A 23,688-nucleotide genomic window follows, 5' to 3' on the forward strand; every position below is an offset into this window, starting at 1 on the left:
GCGCAGCCGCCATATCCTTCAGGGCTTGGCACCCAGGTTGGGCGGGAGCAAAACCTGAATCCGCACCTGGGGGCTCAGCAGCCTCAAAGGCCAGACACTGACTTGTTTGCAGCCCGAGTTACATAGGATCCTTCCGCCCTGGTGCCTCGCAAGTTCACACCACTAGTACAAACAAGGAGCTGAGTTTGGACATGGAGAAGGGGTGGGGCTGTTCCACGGTCTTCCCAGGGGCCTGCCTGCGGAGCTTTGACCCGAGGTGGAGCGTGTGGCGGCATGGAGCTGTGGAGCGACCTGCAGCAGGAGGCGGCAGGTGCCCCCCCCATTTCTGGCAGGAACGCTGTGCTGGGAGGGGGGTGCGATCTGCTTGCCAACAAGCACTGGGAGCAGCACAGAGGAGGGCACCAACAGAGGGCCTCTGTAAACAGCAAGCTGAGTTCACGAAACAGGGCAAAGACAGAAAGACTTATTAAGAGCACACAGTCTCCGGCGAACAACCCCTCCCTTTTTTTTTTTTTTTTTTTAATCTGTTCTTCTCTGTTGTATTTTCTATTACCTTTTTAATTTTTACTTTTTAAACAATTATATATCCTCCCAGTTTTAATTCCTTTTAAATTTTTCTTTTAAAATAATATTATTATTTTAAAAAATCCATGTGATGTCACTTTTATCTCTCATGGTCTTGATCTCCTGTTATTGATTATACACAGGTTTCAAATATATTTTTTCCTCTTTCTCTATTTTAAAGATTTTTAAGAGACGTCTCAACCCGATTGCTATTCTGCTTCAACCTGCTCTTCAATTATTCATTATACACTGTTTTCAAACCTTTTTTTCTCCCCTTTTTCAAAATTCTCTCTTTATCATATCTTTTTTATCTGTCCTATTTTTTATTACCTTCTTAATTTCTACTTTCTAAACAATTGTATATGCTTCTAAGTTTAATTCCTTTTTAAATTTTTCTTTCTAAACAATTATATATCCTTCTAGTTTTAATTCCTTTTAAATTTATCTTTTAAAGTACTTATATTATTATTTTTAAAAAAATCACCTTACTTCATTTTCATTTATTTTGGGTTTGATCTCCTGTTATTGATTACAAATAGGTTTCAAATATCATTTTTTGATCTGTTTTCCTTTTTTTAAGGGTTTTTAAAATAGATGTCTCAACTCGAAAGTTAGTCTGATTCAGATTGCTCTTCTATACTAGATTATACACTGTTTTCAAACCTTTTCTTCTCCCTTTTCTTAAAATTCTTTATTTTATCTTTTTTATCTGTTCTATTTTCTATTACCTTTTTAATTTCTACTTTCTAAACAACTGTATATGCTTCTAGTTTTAATTCCTCTTAATTTTTTCTTTTAAAGCAGTTATATTATTATTTTTGAAAAATTCCATCTGATTTCATTTTCATTTCTTTTGGTTTTGATCTCTTGTTATTGATTATAAATAGGTTTCAAATATCTTTTTTTTGATCTGTTTTCCTTTTTTTCTTTTTAAGGGTTTCTAAAAAAGACATCTCAACTCGAATGCTAGTCTGATTCAAACTGCGCTTCTATAATTGACTATACACTGTTCAAATCTTTTTTCTCCTTTTAAAATTCTTTTTCTCTCTCCTTTATTTTTTTTAAGTTTGATTTCTACATAGGCATTAGATAGATAAATAAATAAACTCCTTAAGGACCACAATAGATAACTGATACTCCATAAGCCACAATGCCAGAGAGATATGAGCAAGATGAAGAAGCAGAGAAACCTTTCCCAATTAAAAGAACTAGAGAAATCCCCTGAAAGAACGATCAATGAAATAGACATTGATAGCCTACTAGATCAAGATTTCAAAAAAGGAGTGAACAAGGTACTGAAGGAACTAAAAGAGATAGTGTTTAGAGATACAAAATATGTCAAAAATGAAATTGAAGCTATAAAGAAGAGCCAAGTAGAAATGGTAAACTCATTGGCTGAGATGAGAATGGATCTAAAGGCTGTGCAAAGCAGAGTAGATAATGCAGAGGAATGAATTTGTGACCTAGAAGACAGGACAACAGAAAGCACCCAATCAGAATAACTGCAAGATAAACAAATAAAAACAAATGAAAGCAACATAAGGGACCTATGGGATAATATAAAGCGGGCCAATCTTCGCATAATAGTGGTCCCAGAAGGGGAAGAAAGAACAAAGGGACTGGAAAGGTATTTGAAGAAATCATGACTGAAAACTTCCCAAACTTAAAGAAGGAATCAGATATCCTAGTATAGGAAGTTCAAAGGGTCCCAAACAGTAAGAACCCAAACAGACCCACACCAAGACATATCATAATCAAGATGGCCAGAGTCAAGGATAAAGAAATGATCCTAAAGGTAGCAAGAGAAAAACAAAGAGTGGGTTACAAGGGAACCTCCATAAGGCTCTCAGCTGAGTTATCTACACAAACACTACATACCAAAAGGGAGTGGCAAGATATATTCAAAGTCCTGAATGAAAAAAAAGATCCAGCCTAGGATACTTTATCCAGCAAGGCTATCCTTTAGGATAGAAGGAGAGATAAAGAATTTCACAGACAAGCAAAAACTTAGAGTTTAGCAACATTAAACCCATGCTAAAAGAAATACTGAAAGGTCTACTCTAAATAGAAAAGCATCAGGATGCTACAGAAATTAGAAATTCATAACTGGAAAGGTGATAAATCATGAATTATAAATAAAATAAACACAAAATTGTAAAAGAAGACATCTAAATCATTAAGATTGGGAGAGGGAAGCAAGAAAATATAGAGTATCTTTTTCTTTCTTTTTTAAATTTTTTGTTTTCGGTAGGATGGGTTTGAGATATAGTAATGGGCTAACAGACTTACAGAAAAGGGTAACCACAAGACAAAAACTTACAAGGGAGTCACAAAAACTAAATAAAATCCATGATAATACAAAGGAAAATTACCAAACCACAAAAGGAAGAAGAAAGGAACAAAGAGGAAATACCAAATCAACTGAAAAAATAAGTTCAAAATGGTAATAAACACACATCTATCATTAATTACTGTAAATGTTAATGGACTAAATACTCCAGTCAAAAGACATAGAGTGGCAGACTGGATAATAAAGCAAGAACCTTCAATATGCTGCATACAAGAGACCCACTTTAGGGAGAAGGACATATACAGATTGAGAGTGAAAGGATGGAAAAGGATATTCCATGCAAATGGAAAAGCCAAAAAAGCAGGTGTTCCAGTACTGATTTCAGACAAAATACACTTTAAAACAAAGGCCATAAAGAAAGATAAAGAGGGACATTTTATAATGATTAAAGGAGTGATACAAGATGAGGATATTACACTTGTTGACATATATGCACCCAATATAGGAGTACCTACGTACATTAAACAATTACTAACAGAGATAAAGGGGGATATTGATGGGAATACAACTATAGTTGAATTTTAACACTGCCTTAACATCACTAGACAGATCTTCCAGACAGAAAATAAATAAGGCATCAGAGAAATTAAATGATACAATAGAAAAATTAGATTTGGTGGATATTTTCAGAGCATAACATCCCCACAAAATAGGATATACATTCTTTTCAAGTGCACGTGGAACATTTTCTAGGATTCATCATGTACTTGGGCAGAAAAGAAATCTCAACAATTTTAAGAAGACAGAAATTATCTCAAGCAACTTTACTGACCACAATGCCATGAACCTAGAAATCAACAACAGAGAAACAAAGGAGAAAGAAAGGAAAGCATGGAGATTAAACAATATGCTATTAAAATACCAATGGGTCAATGAGGAAATCAAAGCCAAAATTAAAAAAATACCTTGAGACAAATGAAAATGAAAGCACAATCACACAAAATTTACAGGACACAGCAAAGGCAGTGCTAAGAGGGAAGTTTATAGCGATACAGACCTTCCTCAAAAAAGAAGAAAAATCTCAAAAAAACAATTTAACCACCAAGTAAAAGAACTAGAAAAAGAAGAACAAAAAACCCCAAAAGGCAGCAGAAGGAAGGAAATTATAAAGATCAGGGAGGAAATAAATAAAATAGAGATTACGAAAAAACCATAGAAAAAAAATCAATCAAACCAAAAGCTGGTTTTTTGAAAAAGTAAGTAAAATCAAAAAACCTCTGTCCAAACTCACAAAGAAAAAAGAGCACAAATCAGCAAAATAAGAAAGGAAAATGGAGAAATTACAACAAACAAAATAGAAATACAGTACAGCATACGAGAATATTATGAAAAACTATATGGAACCAAACTGGATAACCTAGAGGAGATGGACAAGTTTCTGGAAACATACTGTCCACCAAGACTGAATCAAGAGAAACTGAACACTTGAACAAACTGATAACTAGAAATGAAATAGAAATAGCAATTAAAAACCACCCTACAAATAAAAGTCCAGGACTGGACAGCTTCACTGGGGAATTCTACCAAACATACAAAGAACTCATACAAGTCCTTCTCAAACTCTTCTAGAATATTGAAAAAGAGGGAATACTCTCAAACTCATTCTATGAAGCTGCCATCACCCTGATACCAAAACCAGGCAAAAATGCTATCAAAAAATAGAATTATAGGCCAATGTCACTGATGAACATAGATGCCAAAATCCTCACCAAAGTATTAGCAAACAGAATCCAACAACACATAAAAAAGATTATACATCATGACCAAGTGAGGTTCATCCCAGGGACACAAGGCTGGTTCAACATACGCAAATCAATCAATGTAATACATCACATCAACAAGAGAAAGGACAAAAACCACATGATCATCTCAATTGATGCAGAAAAAGCATTTGATAAAATTCAACACCCATTTATGATAAAAACTCTCACCAAAGTGGGTATAGAGGGAACATATCTCAACATAATAAAAGCTATCTATGACAAACCTACAGCCAGCATAGTTCTCAACGGTGAAAAACTCAAAAGCTTCCCACTAAAATCTGGGACAAGACAAGGATGCCCACTATCACCACTCCTATTCAACATAGTCTTGGAAGTCCTAGCCACAGCAACAGGCAAGAGAGAGAAATAAAAGGATCCAAATTGGAAAAGAACATGTGAAAGTGTCACTATATGACGATGACATGTTACTATATATAGAAAACCCTAAAAGGTCACACAAAAACTACTAGAACTGATTGAAGAATGCAGCAAGGGAGCAGGTTACAAAATTAACGTTCAAAATCAGTGGCATTTCTTTACACTAACAATGAATCAACAGAAAAAGAAAGTAAAGAAACAACCCCCTTTAAAATAGCACCCAAAGTAATAAAATATCTGGGAATAAATCTAACCAAGGAGGTGAAAGAATTATACACAGAAAACTATAAAACACTGATGAAGGAAATTAAAGAAGACTTTAAAAAATGGAAAGATATCCCATGCTCTTGGATTGGAAGAATCAATATTGTTAAAATGGTCACACTGCCCAAGGAAATCTACAGATTTAATGCAATCCCTATCCAATTACCCAGGACATATTTCACAGAACTAGAACAAATCATAATAAAATGTATATGGAACCATCAAAGACCTAGAATTGCTAAAGCATTACTGAAGAGAAAGAAAGAGGCTGGAGGAATAACTCTCCCAGACTTCAGACAGTACTACAGAGCCACAGGCAACAAGACAGCATGGTATTGGTACAAAAACAGACATATAGACCAATGGAACCGAATAGAGAGCCCAGAAATGAACCCACAAAGTTTTGGTCAACTAATCTTCGACAAAGGAGGCAAGAATATACAATGGAATAAAAACAGTCTCTTCAGCAAATGGTGTTGGGAAAACTGGACAGCAGCATGTAAAGCAATGAAACTAGAACACTCCCTTACACCATATACAAAAATCAACTCAAAATGGATTGAAGACTTAAACATAAGACAAGGTACAATAAACCTCCAAGAAGAAAATACAGGCAAAACATTATCTGACATACATCTCAAAAATGTTCTCCTACAACAGTCTACTCAAGCAATAGAAATAAAAGAAAGAATAAACAAATGGGACCTAATGAAACTTAGAAGCTTCTGCACAGCAAAGGAAACCATAAGTAAAACAAAAAGACAACCTATGGAATGGGAGAAAATCTTTGCAAATGAAACCGACAAAGGCTTGATCTCCAGAATATATAAGCAGCTCATACGACTTAATAAGAAACAACCAAACAACCCAATCCAAAAATTGGCAGAAGAACTAAACAAGCAATTCTCCAAGGAAGACATACAAATGATCAAAAGGCACATGAAAAAATGTTCAGTATCACTAATTATCAGAGAAATGCAAATCAAAACTACAATGAGGTATCACTTCACACCAGTCAGAATGGCCATCATTCAAAAGTCCACAAATGACAAATGCTGTAGAGGCTGTGGAGAAAGGGGAACCCTCCTATACTGCTGGTGGGAATGCAGTTTGGTGCAGCCACTGTGGAAAACAGTATGGAGATTCTCCAAAAGACTAGGAATAGACTTACTGTATGACCCAGGAATCCCGCTCCTGGGCTTATATACAGAAGGAACCCTAATCCAAAATGACACCTGCACCCCAATGTTCACAGCAGCACTATTTACAATAGCCAAGACATGGAGACAGCCTACATGTCCATCAATGGATGACTGGATAAAGAAGTAGTGGTATATTTATACAATGGAATACTACTCAGACATAAAAACCGACAACATAACGCCATTTGCAGGAACATGGATTCTCCTGAAGAATGTCATTCTAAGTGAAGTAGGCCAGAAAGAGAAAGAAAACTACCATATGAGATTGCTCATATGTGGAATCTAAACAAACAAACAAACATAGCATAAATACAAAACAGAAACAGACTCATAGACATAGAATACAAACTTGTGGTTGCCAAGAGGGCGGAGGGTGGGAAGGGATAGACAGGATTTCAAAATTGTAGAATAGATAAACGAGATTATACTGTATAGCACAGGGAAATATATACAAGATCTTATGGTAGCTCAGAGAGAAAAAAATGTGACAATGAATATATATATGTTCATTTATAACTGAAAAATTGTGCTCTACACTGGAATCTGACACATTGTAAAATGATTATAAATCAATAAAAAATGTTAAAAAAAATGGAAGATGAGACAAAATTAAAACTCCAAACAATGAATTTATATTAAACATTGAATCTCATAAGGGCATATTTGAAGACTAAATATGGTAAAATGGGTACTGTTCTAACCGAATAAAATAATTAAATAATATTTTAGCTATAAATAATATATTATGATTTATAAATATAATAATTATTGTCATCTTGCTCTTTGAGATTTTGGCCATTAATACTCACTTTTTCACTACTCCAGTTCTTAGACAAATCTAAATTAGTCTGTCTCTCTCATTTGATATTTCATTTAGTTTCTATCACTGTGCTATGATATATAGAAGCAATAACAAATGTCAGCTAGTGAAATCTTTCAAATCATATTTTTATAACATTTATCTCTGATAATAATTTAAATTCCTACTTTTCTTGACTTCATTAACTTAATATACAGACATTTCTTTGGATTTGCACAAGCTTACATCAGTCTATACGTACAATCGTTAAAAATTTTTACTGACTTGAACTGAATTTCTTTAAATGTTACTTTGTTATGCATATAGATTTGTGTTAATAGCCTTCAAACACTAAACAAATTTCCATAATCCATTTAAAATTAAAATGTACAAGATAACTTGATTGAAAGATTATGAACACAATCAAATATGAGGATATGAGATCAATAACATGATAGAAACAAAGTCACAAAAATCTTTCTATTTATCTAAAATTAGTTTCTATAATTGCAACACAGAAAATTCAGAAAACATGTGTTTATATTTTTTACTTTAAGGAAATGTCTTTCATATATATGAAATAATTGGAAGTTTGGTATAATGATCAGTAGTCTTCATTCAATATGTATAGTTTGGAAGAAAATCATTTGTGAAAAAATGCTTTAGCCTTTTCCATGACAACAATAGAACTGAACAAGTCATCCACGTATCACATATAAATTCAGTTTAGAAACTGATTCACTGGGATATTAAAATATATTAGAAATATCATTTCATTAGAGTTTAAAGTGTCTTTTACTGACAGCAAATGAGTTGACCAGTATTCCCTGGTGAAACTATATGATACAATGCCCACAGAGCTTTATATGCCACAATCTCTAGTCACTGAGTGCTATGAAAACTTTGAATTACTCATCTGTCAAACATTTAGAGCCCATGTCATTTTCCTACTTCTCTAGTTAGGAATAATCAACTTGTTTCTGATCTAAAATCACCACTTATTCTCTTTTTGGTATAATGGATTTTGACTTTAGAAAGTGATTGATATGTGAACAGCAGACCAAAAATAAAAGTTTTTCACACCATCATCTATATTGAAAAGCGTTAATTATGCCAAGATACCATGCTGTTAAGAAATTCAGAGCAAATTTAAATGGTGTCTCATATGGAAAAATAAATACATGGTCTTCCATGAAGCTACATTATAAACAACGTCACTATATATTTACATATAATAATTAGTTAATTTTTGATATTTACTTTTAAGTGTGTCAGATGATTATCAATTTAAAAAGGGGGAAAAACAACTCTATGGTACAGATAATGGAGTAAAGACTAAATGTAATAGCATTTGATGAGAATCCTACTGAATTTTAGAGAATCCTACTAAATCCTACTAAATTTGATGAGAACAAACCATCCTAAAATTTAGTAGATTAAAACAATAAATACTCTATTTATTCCTCATTTCTATGGTTGAGTAATTTGAATTAGTCTTCATTTGCTTCTTATGATGTCAACAAATCTCGCTAACACATTTGCTGTCATTTGGAAGATGATGGGAAGGCTACAGTGTGCGTCACTTGTTTCAAAGCTGACTTCCCAGGCTTGTTCCCATTATGCTGTGGTTCTTAAGGGTTCTCAAGATTATCAGAGAGCAAGCCTTAATATATACAGGTACTTTTCAAAGTTCTGCTTAAAACATTTCTGATTTCCTATTGTCCAAAACAAGTAACAGACTCACACTGTTGGAGAAATGGACTCTTAGTTGGAGAACTGGAATGCTGCATTAAAAAAGGGGATACACATGATAGGAAAACTGGTGGGCATTTTTCTATCTATTATACTAAAGATTCTAAGATAATACAACAATATTACAGACAGAAAGAATATATTTTTCCAGAAGAAAATGCATTCTGAAATACAGGCTGCCAAATAAAGTTGCTATTCTTTCAGGTCACTAACACCTAAACTCTTGAAAGTTCAGAGAATATTCTGCCTTATCTGCATTTGTCATGTTAATGAAGCTTAAAATGCCAAATAATTGATTCATTTACTGAGCCTCCCTTGTAGCCATAATGTGGTCACATGACCTAGGCTCCACCAATTAGAAATACCTGCCTCCCTAGTTTGAAGCTTAGAAGACAAAGCAAAAGATGTGTAGGGAAAAAAAATATAGGAACAAGTGCATCTACAACAGCCAGTTTCCAGGGGCAGCAGTGACAAGGACTCTATTGCTGGTTTTCAATGCACAGTGTCATCAGATGGTGGCAGTATTATTTTCACTGAATAGTGAGGTTGTGGGATTTAGAGGGAATATTCCAGACTACATAATATTTTTTGACCCTTCTGAAATGTCTATAATCTATCTAATATCCATCAATTAATGCATTTCTTATCTGCTTGAGTTGGCCTGGGTCAAGTTTTTGTAACTAAAATGCTAAATAATATATATGATGTGATTATTGTGCAAATTAAGCATTAATTGGCAAAACGTCTTTCTCTATGTATATATAAATTGAATAGCATTTTGCTCTCTATTAAAATTTTATCAGAAAAATACTCAGAGATACAAAAGACACACAGTATAAATAAATTTTGTATACTCCACTCATAACAGATCTATAATGATGCCTATCTAAAGTCCAAATGCTGCCATAGAAGAAAGATGCATGAGTAGCAAACTTACCAGATGCTCCATTGAAAGACAATTATTTATTGATCCTTCCACCCAATTGATAAAGCAAACAGAGTATATCTTAACCAAGATATCTTTTTTCACAACTTAGGAAACTGTAACTCAAAATGTTTAATAAAAACCCCTTTGATTCCCCAATATTTTCACATCTGAATTTTCTCATTCAGATTTCAACTCAAATGTTCCCTCCTCAAAAAGGTCTTCCCTGATATTCCTATGTAAAATATAGAGCTTACTCTTTATCCTCCAAATTCTTTCTATTCCTTTGCCCTGTTCCATTGTCTGCTCAACACTCTACAAGACAATATAACATAATGGTTAAGATTTTAGCCACAAGAAACAAATTGGAAAACAAACAATGTAATTAAAAAGTGGGCAAACGATCTGCACACCTCACCAAGAGGATCTACAATTGACAAAAATTGCATGTGAAAAAATGTTCATTGTTATATGTCATTAGGGAATAGCAAAGTAAAACAAGTTTCCACTACATATCTTTTAGGAAAACTAAAATTAAAATAAAATAATAATAAAAACATCTAATGCCAGCCAGGATGTAGAGCAAAAGAAACTCTCATTTATTGCTGTTGGGAGTGCAAAATGATACAGCCACTTTGGAAGTTAATTTGGCAATTTCTTAAATAACTAAATGAGTCTTATTATACAGTCCAGCAATTGTACTCCTTAGTAGTTTCCCAAATGAATTAAAAAGAACTTGCACACAAATGCTTATAGCAACCTATTCAAAACTGACAAAAAACTAGAAGCAGCCAAGCTATCATTCAAAAGGTGAATAGATAAGCTATGGTACATTCATCTAATTGATTATTTCAGCAACAGAAAGAAATAAGCTATCAAGGCATGAAAAGACACAGAGGAACAGTAAATGTATGTTGTTTAGTAATAATAATAATTTAAAAAAAGCCAGTCTGTCAAGGCTATATAGTATATACTATAGACTGAATGTATACTCTCAAAATTTATACATTGAAACCTAATTCCCAATGTGGTGATATTTGAAGGTACGGCCTTTGGGGATGACTATATCATGGGCATGGAGCCCTCTTGAATGGGATTAGATCCCTTACAAAAGAGATCCCTTGCTCCCTTCTGCCATGTGAGGACACAGAGAAAAGATGTTCATTAACCAGGAAGTGGGCTCTCAGTAGACACCGAATCTGCCAGCATCTTGTTCTCGGATTTCTCAGCCTCCAGAACTGTGACAAATGAATATTTGTTTAAGCCACTCAGTCTGTGGTATCTTTGTTACAGCTGTCTGAACAAAATACTGTACAATTTCAATTACGTGACATTCTGAAAAAGGCAAAATTATAGAGACAGTAAAAAGATCAGTGGCTGCCAGAAAGAAAGGGACAGGGGGATAAAGAGGTGAAGCCCAGGGGATATTTAGGAAATTACTCTGTAATATTATAATGTATATACACATTATTTATTTGTCAAAACTCATAAAGCTGTACAACACAAAGAGTGAGCCCTAATGTAAACTATGGCCTTTAGTTAATAATAGTATATCAATATTGATTAATTAATTATAACAAATATACCACACTGATGCAAGTTGTTAATAATAGAGGAAATTATGAATGAATGAGAGAGAAGGTATATAGGAAGGAACTCTCTATATTATCTGCTCGATTTTCTATAAATCTAAAACCCAAAAATGAAGTATATTAATCAAAAAATGAAAGAAAGAAACACATTGCCAATCTTGAAGCTCACCAACAATTTAACATATACGTGTCTAAGTTTCCCAACCTGAATTATGTAAGTGATATTTCCTATCTGACAGTGTGGTTGTGAACATCAAATAGAGTTATACATGTAAGTATTATAGTAAAATGTCTGTCACATAATAAGAACCCAGTAAAAGCTGGCTTTGTCAGTATCATCCCCATTGAAAATGCTCTTCCTCATTTTTATTTTTGATTGTCAGTTTTCTGCCTGCTTCTTAGATAAATCTGTAGGTACAGGAATATTTTCTGTCTTGTTCATGGTTAAAACAACAGAAATTTGTATAGTGACTGATATGTAGTAGGATTCAATAAATATTTGTTGAGGGAATAAAAAGATGTCAAGTGCAGTGTTGTTATTACTAGTTTAATAATGAAATAAATTGCTATCACTTGGCTAGGGTAATTAATCTTGATAGTCATTTCTGCTTCTGAATTAAATATAAATTTAAAGTCTTAAAATATTTAACATTTAAATATTACTCTTCTTGTAATACCATAAATTCTGCTTCCCTAAATTACATTTTAAATGTGCAAATCCCCCTAACCCAGTTATAAAGTGTTCATTTAATCTATTACTCCATTGCTATGGTTTTATAAACAGTTCTGTGATTATTTAACCAGGGAGTTCTGCTCTCATCTTTCACAGGAATCTTTTTCAAGAAAAGCCATCAACTTGTACTAGTCATGTGGCATATAAAGGATCATTAAAATGCTTTATAGACAGATGTCCTTTAATATATAAGGAATTTCTGTGCTGAATACTGGTTTGCAGTATGGCATATGGATACTGACACATGAATATGAAACTTATCCTTACCACTTTATGGCTGAAAGTGAGATCTTGGGCTACTGCTCAGAATCCTTATCCACTGAGATAATAATAGTACCAAATGCACAGAATGAACTGAAGGCAACATAAGCTAACAAACACACATATATGTAAGTATCACAGAACAGAACCCGGTATACAGCAAGAATTCAACAAATGAAAAATCCTATTTAAAAAACACTTAGTTGAAATGGAAAAAATACATGTCAGATGGAGACAATCTTCTTATTCTAATGTTTGACAAGAAAACCATTTGAAGTGCCAAGTAACAATTAGGTGAACTGATTATTAATGAAGCCTTTATTTTCATCACAAGGTTTTTATGTCAATTCTTTGCTCAGTTCTCTGGCCTTAGACTGCTAATTTATCTCCAGCTCACAATCTCAGATACCCTTCCTATTAATATTAACTTTTATTGAGCAAGAACATACATAGGTGAATGACAATCTATCACAATCGCCAAGGGAACCACCATGATCCCGGTAAACAGCAAAGTCCAGGTGAGCCAGTATCGCTAAAACAGAGTAAAGACACGCCTGATGGATCGCCTTCTGGAGAAAAAAATGATTAAAGGAGAGTCTTCTGGCAGTGTTCAACCTAAAATACAGCATGTTCTAAAAACTCTTCATAATACTAATATAAGGATTTACATCCAAGAGATTTCAACACAAGGGTTGCATCTCAGAAAATATTACCAAATACCGTATTTATCTATGCAATTAATAAGATAAACTAGGCCTTATATACGCATACTGTTGAGATCTGTCAAGAAAGGAAGTGTATACAGGTTAGTCTTTGAGTTACTGAAGACAGGAACTGAGAAGCCTGCTAGTTTATCCTAATTGTTTCAAACTGAGAAATTGCCTGTTTATCCTTAAAGTACCCAATATTAAAACAAATAAAAACCAGAAACATACAACTAGAAGACAAGAGTAACTGAATCACAATGAACAGAACATAATTTGTATTAAGAATAAGGCAAATATGTATACCAACCATGAACTAATTAATTCATAGCCAAGTGATTAATAACTGTTAATCACAAGAGTCACATTACATGGTACATTTTTTAAATACTCACTCACTTTGAGATCACCTCAGTTTTTCGCTTGTTTTTAACCCAGACGCATCTTCAAGTATTTCTAAGGAAACATCCTGAAAAAAGGTAGATCCAAACAATATTAGAAACAGTAAATTAAAATTCCAATTTGTAAACCACACTTCTCTCATTTCTGTTTGGATAGTCATACTTCTAAGGGGGGTGGTTCCCAAATGATGAATATTTAAATTTTGAAAAATCATTAATATATAAAACTCCACATGAGAAAAGGCAGAAGATTAAAACTGAAAGGTAAGTTTCTACTCTAGCTTGGCTTTCTCACTGAAACAACTAAAATAATAAAAATTAATTCACTTAGAACCTTTATCTTGTTTCTTTGCTCTTTTCTTCTTCACCTTGTCTTGGCACTATGGGTCTCAAGAACTCAATTACTCTCTAAAAATATTCAAGCAAATGAAGCTATTTTAGGTTCTAACTTCATGAGAAACTTGGCTAGATGTCAAAGAGTGCCATCATCTCACCCACCTCACCCCTCTTTCTCCATCATGAAACACGTGGTTCCTAACCCAGTTCTGTTCGACTTGAAAACCTTTGGCCTTAGCACCAAAGAGAGTGAGGTGAGGAGTTGCAGGAGGGGCTGCTGGAAGATGCGGAAGGTATAAGATTGCACAGGAAATTCAAGACTTAATGTAGGAATCATGAGAAAAATGTGCTTGTTTTTGTCCATAGTTGGAAACAACACACTTTCTCATGCTGATACATAATCCTCTCTACCTCTGTCATAACTGTGTGGTTGTGGGGATGAACCCACTATTTGATCTTGTTTGGAACAAATGCTATATTCTCAAATATTCCAGTTAGCAATTTTCTTTTTTTTTTTTTTGGAATTAACAAAGATATGTCATTATCAAGCATTGCCTTAGGCTTATATTTACTATAGAAATTGAAAAAAGGAAATTAGTACAAATAGCTAACTGATACATACACACACATGTACCCACTGCAAACATTTGAAATGTAAGTTTAGAATTGGGGAATGGATTTCTACAGAGATAGCATATTGTCTGTTAATATTCTTTAGTATCATCTTCTATATTACATATAAAATCTTGTTACTATACACTTAATTATTTTTATGTTTCTCCCCTTACACAATTTTAAAATCCGTAAGGGTAGGGATTTACCCAGGACACAACTGCTCAAAATTACCTACTGGAGGAACAGGAAGATAAGGCATCTGTGGATCTCAAAAAAAGGCAACCACTGAGCTAACAGCTTACTTGGCTAAAAGCAAGGATCGTGTTGATCATATGGCAAGCTATCTGCTGTACAATGGTTTATTAATTATGCGGTAAGATTCCCAACTGATGAAATTGTTTTACTTTCTAGACCCAGATTATGGTAATAAATATGAAAGAGTCTGTGTTAATATTACCCAGAATTTATTTGGCAATTGTGTATTTAGTGTTTAATGTAGGCCAGGCAGAATTACAAATAATTCATTTAATCCTTGCCAGAGTCAACTGCTATGACTGTATTATTATCATTCCCATTTTACAAGTAAAATAAATGGAAACATAGAAGGTCTAGAAAACTTTCCCAGTATCACCAAACTAAAGTGCTGTGACTAAAAATCCAAACCCTGGAAGTCTAATTCAAAAATCTATCTTTTAAACCACTCTCTGTTATCTCTGCATCCTTCATATTATCTTTCTGTAACAGTAAATTAAGTAAAAGTTCCAATAATACATTTAGTACTTTGTTATTCTTTCCAATCTCTAAAGCAATCTTTATTTACATTTATATTTATTGTGGTTTATAAATATATACATTTTATATAAATCAAAATTATTCCAGTTAAGGAATTAGAATGCATATGTAAAAATGAAATAATATGAGATTAACAGCACTTTCTTCATTCATTTATTCATACTTTCAACTACCCCCCCAAATCCAATAAACATTTTTTAGCATTTATTATGTGCCAAACCTGGACGAGACATTAGGGGCACAAGAGTGAATAAGTAAGGTGTCATACGTGCTTTCATAAAGCTCACACTTTATGAGAAAGAGAGGCAAATCTGAAAAAAAATAGCTATGAGAGTATGAACATCTCTCTGTGTACTTCTCTGTCGGTCTGTCTGTCTGTCTGTCTGTCTCTTTCTCTGAGACTAGATCACCATCCAAAAAGCTTCTAGTATTTGGTCTCATAAAAAGTGAAGAAAATTGTTTTCTATTCTGGGTAACCAGCAATTATATTCTGTACCAATCTAATTGATAAAAATAATTCATTACAGAGCTTTAATTTTGTACTTTTAACTAAAATGAACTTGAATATATTTTCATGTATTATCAACTATTTATAATTTTTCTTCTTGTTACCCTTCTTTTTCTGCTTTCCTAAGGAATCTTCTAACTGATGCATCACATGTGTTGATGAGCCTTTTGCAACTTCTAAGGAATAGAAGGGTGATTACCATTCTCAGACTGTGTTGCATTTTCTAATAGATGATGGTAAATGGATCTAGACAACAACAGACCAATTTTTCCTTCTGCCAACAAAAAGTATAGAGCCATTTACTACTCAACAGGCCTAATGGCAGAGGTCTTTCATGGTCAGAAATAGACTTGAGACTATAAGTAATAATTAGAACAATGATGGCAATATATACCAACCAATATCAGATTCCAGTGCGTATGTGCTATTTCCTTTGGGCACACAGTCAAGATATTAACTGAAATTAACACATTTACCAGTAAAGCACTACTCTGAATACAATTAAACATATACACATTTAGTCCAGTAAGAATATTTCTGATGGTTTATCTTCCATGAAAAGTAGACAATTAAGGGTTTGAGGAAACTTGGTCTCACAAAAGACAGAGTAAGAGTGGTAGGTGCCTTTAACCCTGGGCTCATAACCTCAGGAAAGACAGCTGTTTGGGTGTTTTTGTTTGGGAATCCTGCCCTCAGCAAACACATCTGATGTTCATTCATGGTCTCTTGGCTGCAGATACTCACAGCCATCTGTTAGGATGGCATGTTGCCTGTTTACAAGTTGGTGAGCCTGTTCTACTAGGAAATGGGTGCCAACAGTGTAAGTGTTTGGTTGGGTAGCTGTGTTAAGTCTTGCACAGAAATTGCCGTAACTAGACCATCCTCTGTGACAAGTATATTTTATTTGTGTGGGGGTTTTTTTTTCCTTAAAAACCTATTTCATATGTTACCAACTTTTTTTAGAAAACAGGATATACTGGCTGCACTTCTTGCTCCCTCCTCTTTGAAGATGGCCTGCACTTTGTCTATGACGAGTGTTTACCTACTTTTTCTTTAACCTGAGCACCCAACCCCCACATGTGGCCTTTCTTTTGCCTTCTGAAACAGCCTACACTCTATGCACTCTCTCTCTAAATAAATCTACCTTTACTAAAAAAAAAAAAAAAAAAAAAGAAAAAAGAAAGCAGGATATATTTAGCCTAGCACAGCCTTTAGAGTTGCTTCTTTCTACAGATGCTATTTGTGTCTTTTAACATGGTATGTAGACAAACAACATACTACTACTGCCTTTTAAAAATAACTGGCACTTGTATCTTGGTTAATTTCTCCCAGTGCTACTTTGCTTTTACACATTACTGCAGTTTTATACTGTTACTAGTTTATAGAATCCGGTACAATATATTATAGCTACATTTAGTCTCTAACTATATTTCACAACTATCTTTCAATAAGCCTATATATTTCTGTTGTTTTTTAAAAAAATAAAACTTTGTGTTGATACAGAATGCAATAAAAAGTAAAGGGAACCAGTGAAGTCTATGCTATACTTGTGGCATAACTATAAAGACAAGAAAAAAAATCTAATAATTTTCTTTTAATATATCTTTTCATCATGGCCTCTCAGTTAACTTAGAAGATAGATTTCTATAAGAAATATAATCCTCAAGTGTTTAATAAAGTATAATAAGTAAAAGAAAGGCATTTCTTAAAATGTTGTTATACTCATATTTGATTTCCTTAAAATATAAACTCAAAAAAGATTATTTAATAACATCTAATCTACCTACTTTATGTTTCTGTTATGGTCATAAGTGTACTTCCTAATTTATAAATTCATGATAAAAATGAAAGGAAATCAATACCACTATTGTTCACCACACACTTTGTGAGTCAGAAATTGTAAAATGAACTAAGCAGGATCTATCAGAGGCAATAGAGGAACACAGTGAACTCATATTAAAGTTTTAAATCCAGATACCATTTGTCAGCAATGTCCCTTTGATGGGAAATAAATGAAAATTACCATGATTCCCACAGTCCATTCACTCTATCAGTTTCCTACTGTTGTTACAGATTTCAAGTGCATGTCTGCCAGAGTTCAGGGAAAATATACCCATTATGATCAGTGAGGGAATCTAACTTTAAATCCCTATCTAGTGTCTTACTGAGTAAAACGGGATTTGTAAGGCACGAGCATTCCCTTGTCCTAGTATGGAAACAGTTCTGAGCAATCAGCTTGTTTGATGATTTACCTTAGTGCAACCTAATTCTTCTTTACTACTCCCAGATGATTGGGATGCTTCCCCTGCAAATAATTTTGCCCACGTTCCTACAGAGAGCAAAGTCTGAAAAGTTATCCAAATGTTGCCTAACAAAAATCCAGCACAAAGCAATGCCACTTAATGTCTTTTTATTTCTCCTTAGAAGCTTTTCAGTCTAGCATGTGGTGTTATTTTATTTTTAAATACCATTTTGTTCTTGACCACTTTAAAAATTTTTCCACCTTCTTCTTGAAGGTAGAGGGAAATCAGAATAAATTTTTAGTTCTTCCCAAAATTAGAGGCACAAAGAAAAATATCCAGAAGGCATTATCCCACAATTCAAGGCTTGTGGTAAATGAAAGTTTATAAATAAGGAAATTTAATCAATGTGAAGATGTGAAGAGACAGAAGTGTCTGGGTATTTTCACAGAAGTTTACATAAGAAATTGGATATAGGGAACTGAATTGGAGGTAATGATTCAGGAAGTAATTATTTAAAAATAAGTTTTCGTACAGAAGAGTTATGCTGAAACAAATGTAAAAAAGAAAGGAGTTTATGTGCATAAAATCTAGAGATAAAAATTTGCAGGATTAAAAGAGCCCATTAATTTAAATATCTATATAAATACTCAGTAGAACCACTGCCACTTCATTATACTTTTTTTAAGATTTTTTTTGAAATGACATCTTCAACAATTTCTTGTACTTGTCTTACAAAGTCAAGCCTCAGTGATTAGCTAGGATTCTCTTTTTTCTTCGTTATGGTATCATTCATTTACTCATTCCTTTACTTACTTGTTTATTCCATTGATCCTGTGTCTGATTTGGAGATTTGCTGGAGTTAAGAGGAAAGATTTATACAAAGATCAATGACAGAAAAGAGGAATTTTTAATTTGTAAGTAAAAAGAAACCTGCTACTTTGCTTGTGGTGGTGGAACAACATACTACAACTTAGAGGGCTTAAACAACACACGTATATAGTCTCACAGCCTGAAGGTTAGAAATCTACAATCAGGATGTTGGCACAGCCCATTTCTTCTGACGACTATGATGACCTGTCACATGCCTCTCTCCTAGCTTCTACTGATCTCCTGGAAATCTTTGGTATTCTTTGACATCTGCTTCATCACTCCAATTTCTGCCTTCATATTTACATGGCATTCTCCCTATGAGCATGTGTCTGTTCAAATGTCCCCTTTTTAAAAGACATCAGTCATTGGATTAGGTGCTCATCTTACTGTAGTATGATTTCATCATAACTAGTTACATCTACTATGTAATGTTTCTAAATAAGGTATTATTCTAAGGTACTGAAGGTTAGGATTCCAGCCTATGAATTTTGGGGGACACAATTCAACCTATAATAAAATCTATCATCATATCACATTAATTATCCTATAACAATGTGCTATTTCTATAGCAGCACAGGGAAAGGGATGATTAACTGACAAGGAAAATACGAAAGGCCACAAAGAGTGGTGTATAATCAAGAAAGTATTGAAGCATGAGTATGCAATCACCATGGACTTGAAAAGGATTATATGAATTCCAGGTAGTAGGAATAGCATGTGACAATTTACAGACGTTTTAAAAGAGTGGCTCCTGATGGTGCATCAATGACAAACTTAGAATCCTTGGGGAAGAAATGGGTGAAAATAATACATTAAAAGGAAAACTAATAAATCATGATGAGCATGAGATAGCAATATATCAGAAGCTCCTTTCAGAGCTTATAGTTTGGTACGAAATACATACTGCGATTGCCAGAAAAGACTTAGATTCATTCATTATTCATTCATTCATTCACTCATTCAATAAATATTTATTTAGCATCTACAAGATTCCAAGGCATAGTCTAGTTGCTAGTCTCATACCAGTGAATAAGAGGATAAATGTCTCAGTCTAATAGAGCTAAAAATAAACAAGTTAGCAAGACAATATGTGAATTGACATAAGGTAAAAAATTTTACTGAGATATATGAAGCAAAGTAAGAGGGATAGAAAGGGTAATTAGCTACAGTGCACACTGATATTTTGTATTGGATGATCAAAAGAAGCCTTAAATGATAAGGTGGAATTTGAAAAGCAATACAAAGAAAGAAAGGGACCAATCATGTAACTATGCCTCAGGCAAAGGAAAAGTCAATGTGAAAGCCCTAAGAGGAAAGCCTGCTCAGTATTTCACAAAAATAGCAATAAAGCCCTTTTAACTGAAGCAGACTGATTAACAGCAGTTAAATTCAGAGAGTTGGGGCGTACTGTCACAAGGGACAGGATATATAGGGTCTTAGGGATGGAAAAGCCTACATCTTTTTTTTCCCTCTGAGTGAGAAAAAAAGCCTGGGTGGGGGCAGGGAATCTTAATCCAAAAAGACACATGCACTCCAATGTTCATAGCAGCACTATTTACAATAGTCACGATATGGAAACAACCTAAATGCCTATGAACAGATGACTGGATAAGGAAGTTGTGGTATATTTATACAATGGAATACTACTCAGCCATAAAAGATAATAAAATAATGCCATTTGCAGCAACATGGATGGACCTGGGGATTGTCATTCTAAGTAAGCCAGAAAGAGAAAGAAAAAAATACCATATGGAAAAAGTCAAAGACAACAAATGTGGTTTTTTGATATTGGAAAGACTAAGTATGATGAGGTTTTCTGTTTGTTTGTTTTGTTTTTGTGTTAGGGGATAGATAGGGTGAATGAAGAGTTTAAGAGAACTCAGATGTGGCAACAGAAGGAAGGCAATCTATAATGGAGAAAAATAAGTAGGCAGATAGACATGCAAGTTCTCTTTTGATTGCTTCTATCTACTCAGTGAAAGGAAAGGCAAAGCCATATGCTGAAAATAAGGGTGAGGGAACAGGTACTAGAAATTGGAGAAAGGAAACAAAGTGATGAAACTGTATCCAAGAAAACAGGAGAGAGTAAACAGTAAACGGAATGGCTGTATAGCATGAGGGAATTCTTGAGACCAGTTTCCATGGATTTAAAGTGAGATCAGTCAGCATTTCCATGTGAATTTTGACAACTGTAATCAGCTATGTTGGGACATATTGAGAATAATGAAAAGTTGGATTTAACTAAAATTATCAGGCAAGTATGATGAAGCAAGATTGTGGCAAAGGATTCTAAAATGTATTCAATGGAGCAGTTTCAGTAATAGACCATGGAGTCTAAACTGAGACAGGAGAGTAAAGAGAACAGAAAGTAGATGAAAGAAGGCAAAACTCTTTGGATCAACAAACTGGTGTTGTGAGATGTTGACACTGTGACAGAAGAGACAGTAAACTAAAAAGAATGAAGGTGTTGTCAGAAAATGGGGAGGGACGGAGAAGATGGCAGAGTAAAGGATGCTCGTAAGTCACGCTCTCCCACAAATACACCAAGACCCACATCTACAGACCCACTCAGCCAACCAGAGCACCTGTGGAACTCCGACAGAACATCGCTCTCTTCAAAAGATAAAGACGCCAAAAATCTGGTAGGAGAAAAGGAAAAAAGAAAGAACAAAAGGCAAAGCAGCGCGGGACGGGTCCCGCGGGGAGGGAGCGGCAAAGGAGGACTGGCGCTCGCTCGCTGGGTCTCCCCTCACCACCTGAGAGGCCAGCGGGACGGAGGGGGAGGCTCTGAGGCTCGGATCTGTACAGAGCAGCCCTTGTCTGACAGAACTAAGTTAAACGGGCACAGAGCGTCCCCCCGACACCCAGCCTGAGACGCGGGCCGGCAGCGACGGGCAGGGCCAGGCTGCACAAGCCGGGCGGAGGACGGGGGCGGCTGCACGGAGGCGGCTCCGGGGCACTGCAAGGGGCTGGGCGCCGGGGCTGTGGGTGTACAGGACAGAACAACCTGGGCCCGCCATAAAATAGCAAGGTTGATGTGCTCTCGGGGGAAGGGTGCATACCCCCATCTCTGAAAACCCGCGGAAACTTTTCAGGGGAAGAGGGGCGGGGCCCAGGCAGAGCCGCCATATTCTCTGGCGCTTAACACCCAGGCCGGGGCAGAGGCGAAACCTGCGTCCGCACCGAAGGGCTCAGCAGCCTCAAGGGCCAGACTGAGACGGGCCTACAGCCCTGGGCAGATAGGCTCCTTCCATCCTGGTCCCTCAGAGAACTTGCTCCACAGGGACAACCAAGGAGCTGAGTCTTGGCTCGGAGCAGGGACAAGGCTGCCCCTTGGTCTTCCCCGAGCCCACCCGCGGAGCGCGACCAAGGCGGAGCGCCTGCACAGAGTGCGCAGCCGCACAGAGCAGCGGAGCTACCGGCGGCGCAGGCAGGGGGAGAGCGGCCCCCCGCCTGTCCGGCAGGAACACAGCCCCTGACCAAGGTGCTGGGAGGGGGCACGACCTGCCCTCCTGCTTGGCCAGTCTGCAACATCTGACTGCGGCATCCGGAGGGGCAGTGACCCGCCTGCCCACAGTAGAGGAGAGCTGCACCTGACCCCGTGTTAGGAGGAGGCGTGATCTGCTTGCCGACAGGTGCTGGGAGCAGCACAGAAGAGGGCGCCAACGGAGGGCCTATGAAAACAAGCTGAGCTTCCAAAACAGGACGAACACAGAAAGACTTCACATTAAAAGCACAGACTCCAGGAGAACACCGACAACCATTTTTTTTTTTTAAATCTGTTTTTACCTGTTCTATTTTCAATTACTCTCTTAATTTTTACTTCTTAATTCATTTCTATTTCTCTTGGGTTTTGATGTCCTGTTATTGATTAGACACAGGTTTCAAATACATCTATTCATCTCCCCACCCCCCTTTTTTTTTAAAGGTTTTAAAAGGACGTCTCAACCCGATTAATACTCTGCTTCAACTCGCTCTTCTATTATTCATTATACACTATTTTCAAACCCTCTTTCTCCCTTCTTTTAAAAATCTTTCTATTTTTTTCTCTTTTTTTGTTCCTAAGTTCTATTCCTAAATAGGCATTAGATGGATAAAATCCTTAAGATCCAAAATAGACAACTGATACTCCATAAACCACAGTGCCAGAGAGGTATGAGCAAGATGAAGAAGCAGAGAAACCTTTCCCAATTAAAAGAACAAGAGGAATCCCCTGAAAGAAAGATCAATGAAATAGACATCGATAGCCTACTAGATCAAGATTTCAAAAAAGGAGTGATCAAATTGCTGAAGGAATTAAAAGAGATCGTGTTTAGAGATATAAAATATGTCAAAAATGAAATTGAAGCTATAAAGAAGAGCCAAGTAGAATGGGTAAACTCATTGACAGAGATGAGGAATGACCTAATAGCTGTGCAAAGCCGACTAGATAATGCGGAGGAACGAATTAGTGATCTAGAAGACAGGGCAATAGAAAGCACCCATTCAGAAGAACTACAAGATAAGCAAATAAAAAATAATGATAATAGCATAAGGGACCTATGGGATAATATAAAGCGTCCCAATCTTCGCATAATAGGGGTCCCAGAAGGGAAAGAAGGATCAAAGGGGATTGAAAAGGTTTTTGAAGAAATCA

General features: G+C 35.5%; 1 long non-coding RNA gene across 1 annotated transcript; it reads right to left on the reverse strand.

The window, feature by feature from the left end:
* Window positions 1–11,122: 11,122 nt before the first annotated feature.
* Window positions 11,123–22,400, reverse strand: LOC140687740 (uncharacterized). The gene is made up of 4 exons (XR_012062258.1): window positions 22,224–22,400; window positions 18,996–19,035; window positions 13,687–13,756; window positions 11,123–11,235 (listed from the first exon to the last, which is right to left on the reverse strand). It is a non-coding gene; the product is annotated as an uncharacterized lncRNA (long non-coding RNA).
* Between the last annotated feature and the right edge of the window lie 1,288 nt (window positions 22,401–23,688).

This window comes from Vicugna pacos, chromosome 2 (genome assembly GCF_048564905.1).
Source record: "Vicugna pacos chromosome 2, VicPac4, whole genome shotgun sequence".
Taxonomy (NCBI): Eukaryota; Metazoa; Chordata; class Mammalia; order Artiodactyla; family Camelidae; genus Vicugna; species Vicugna pacos.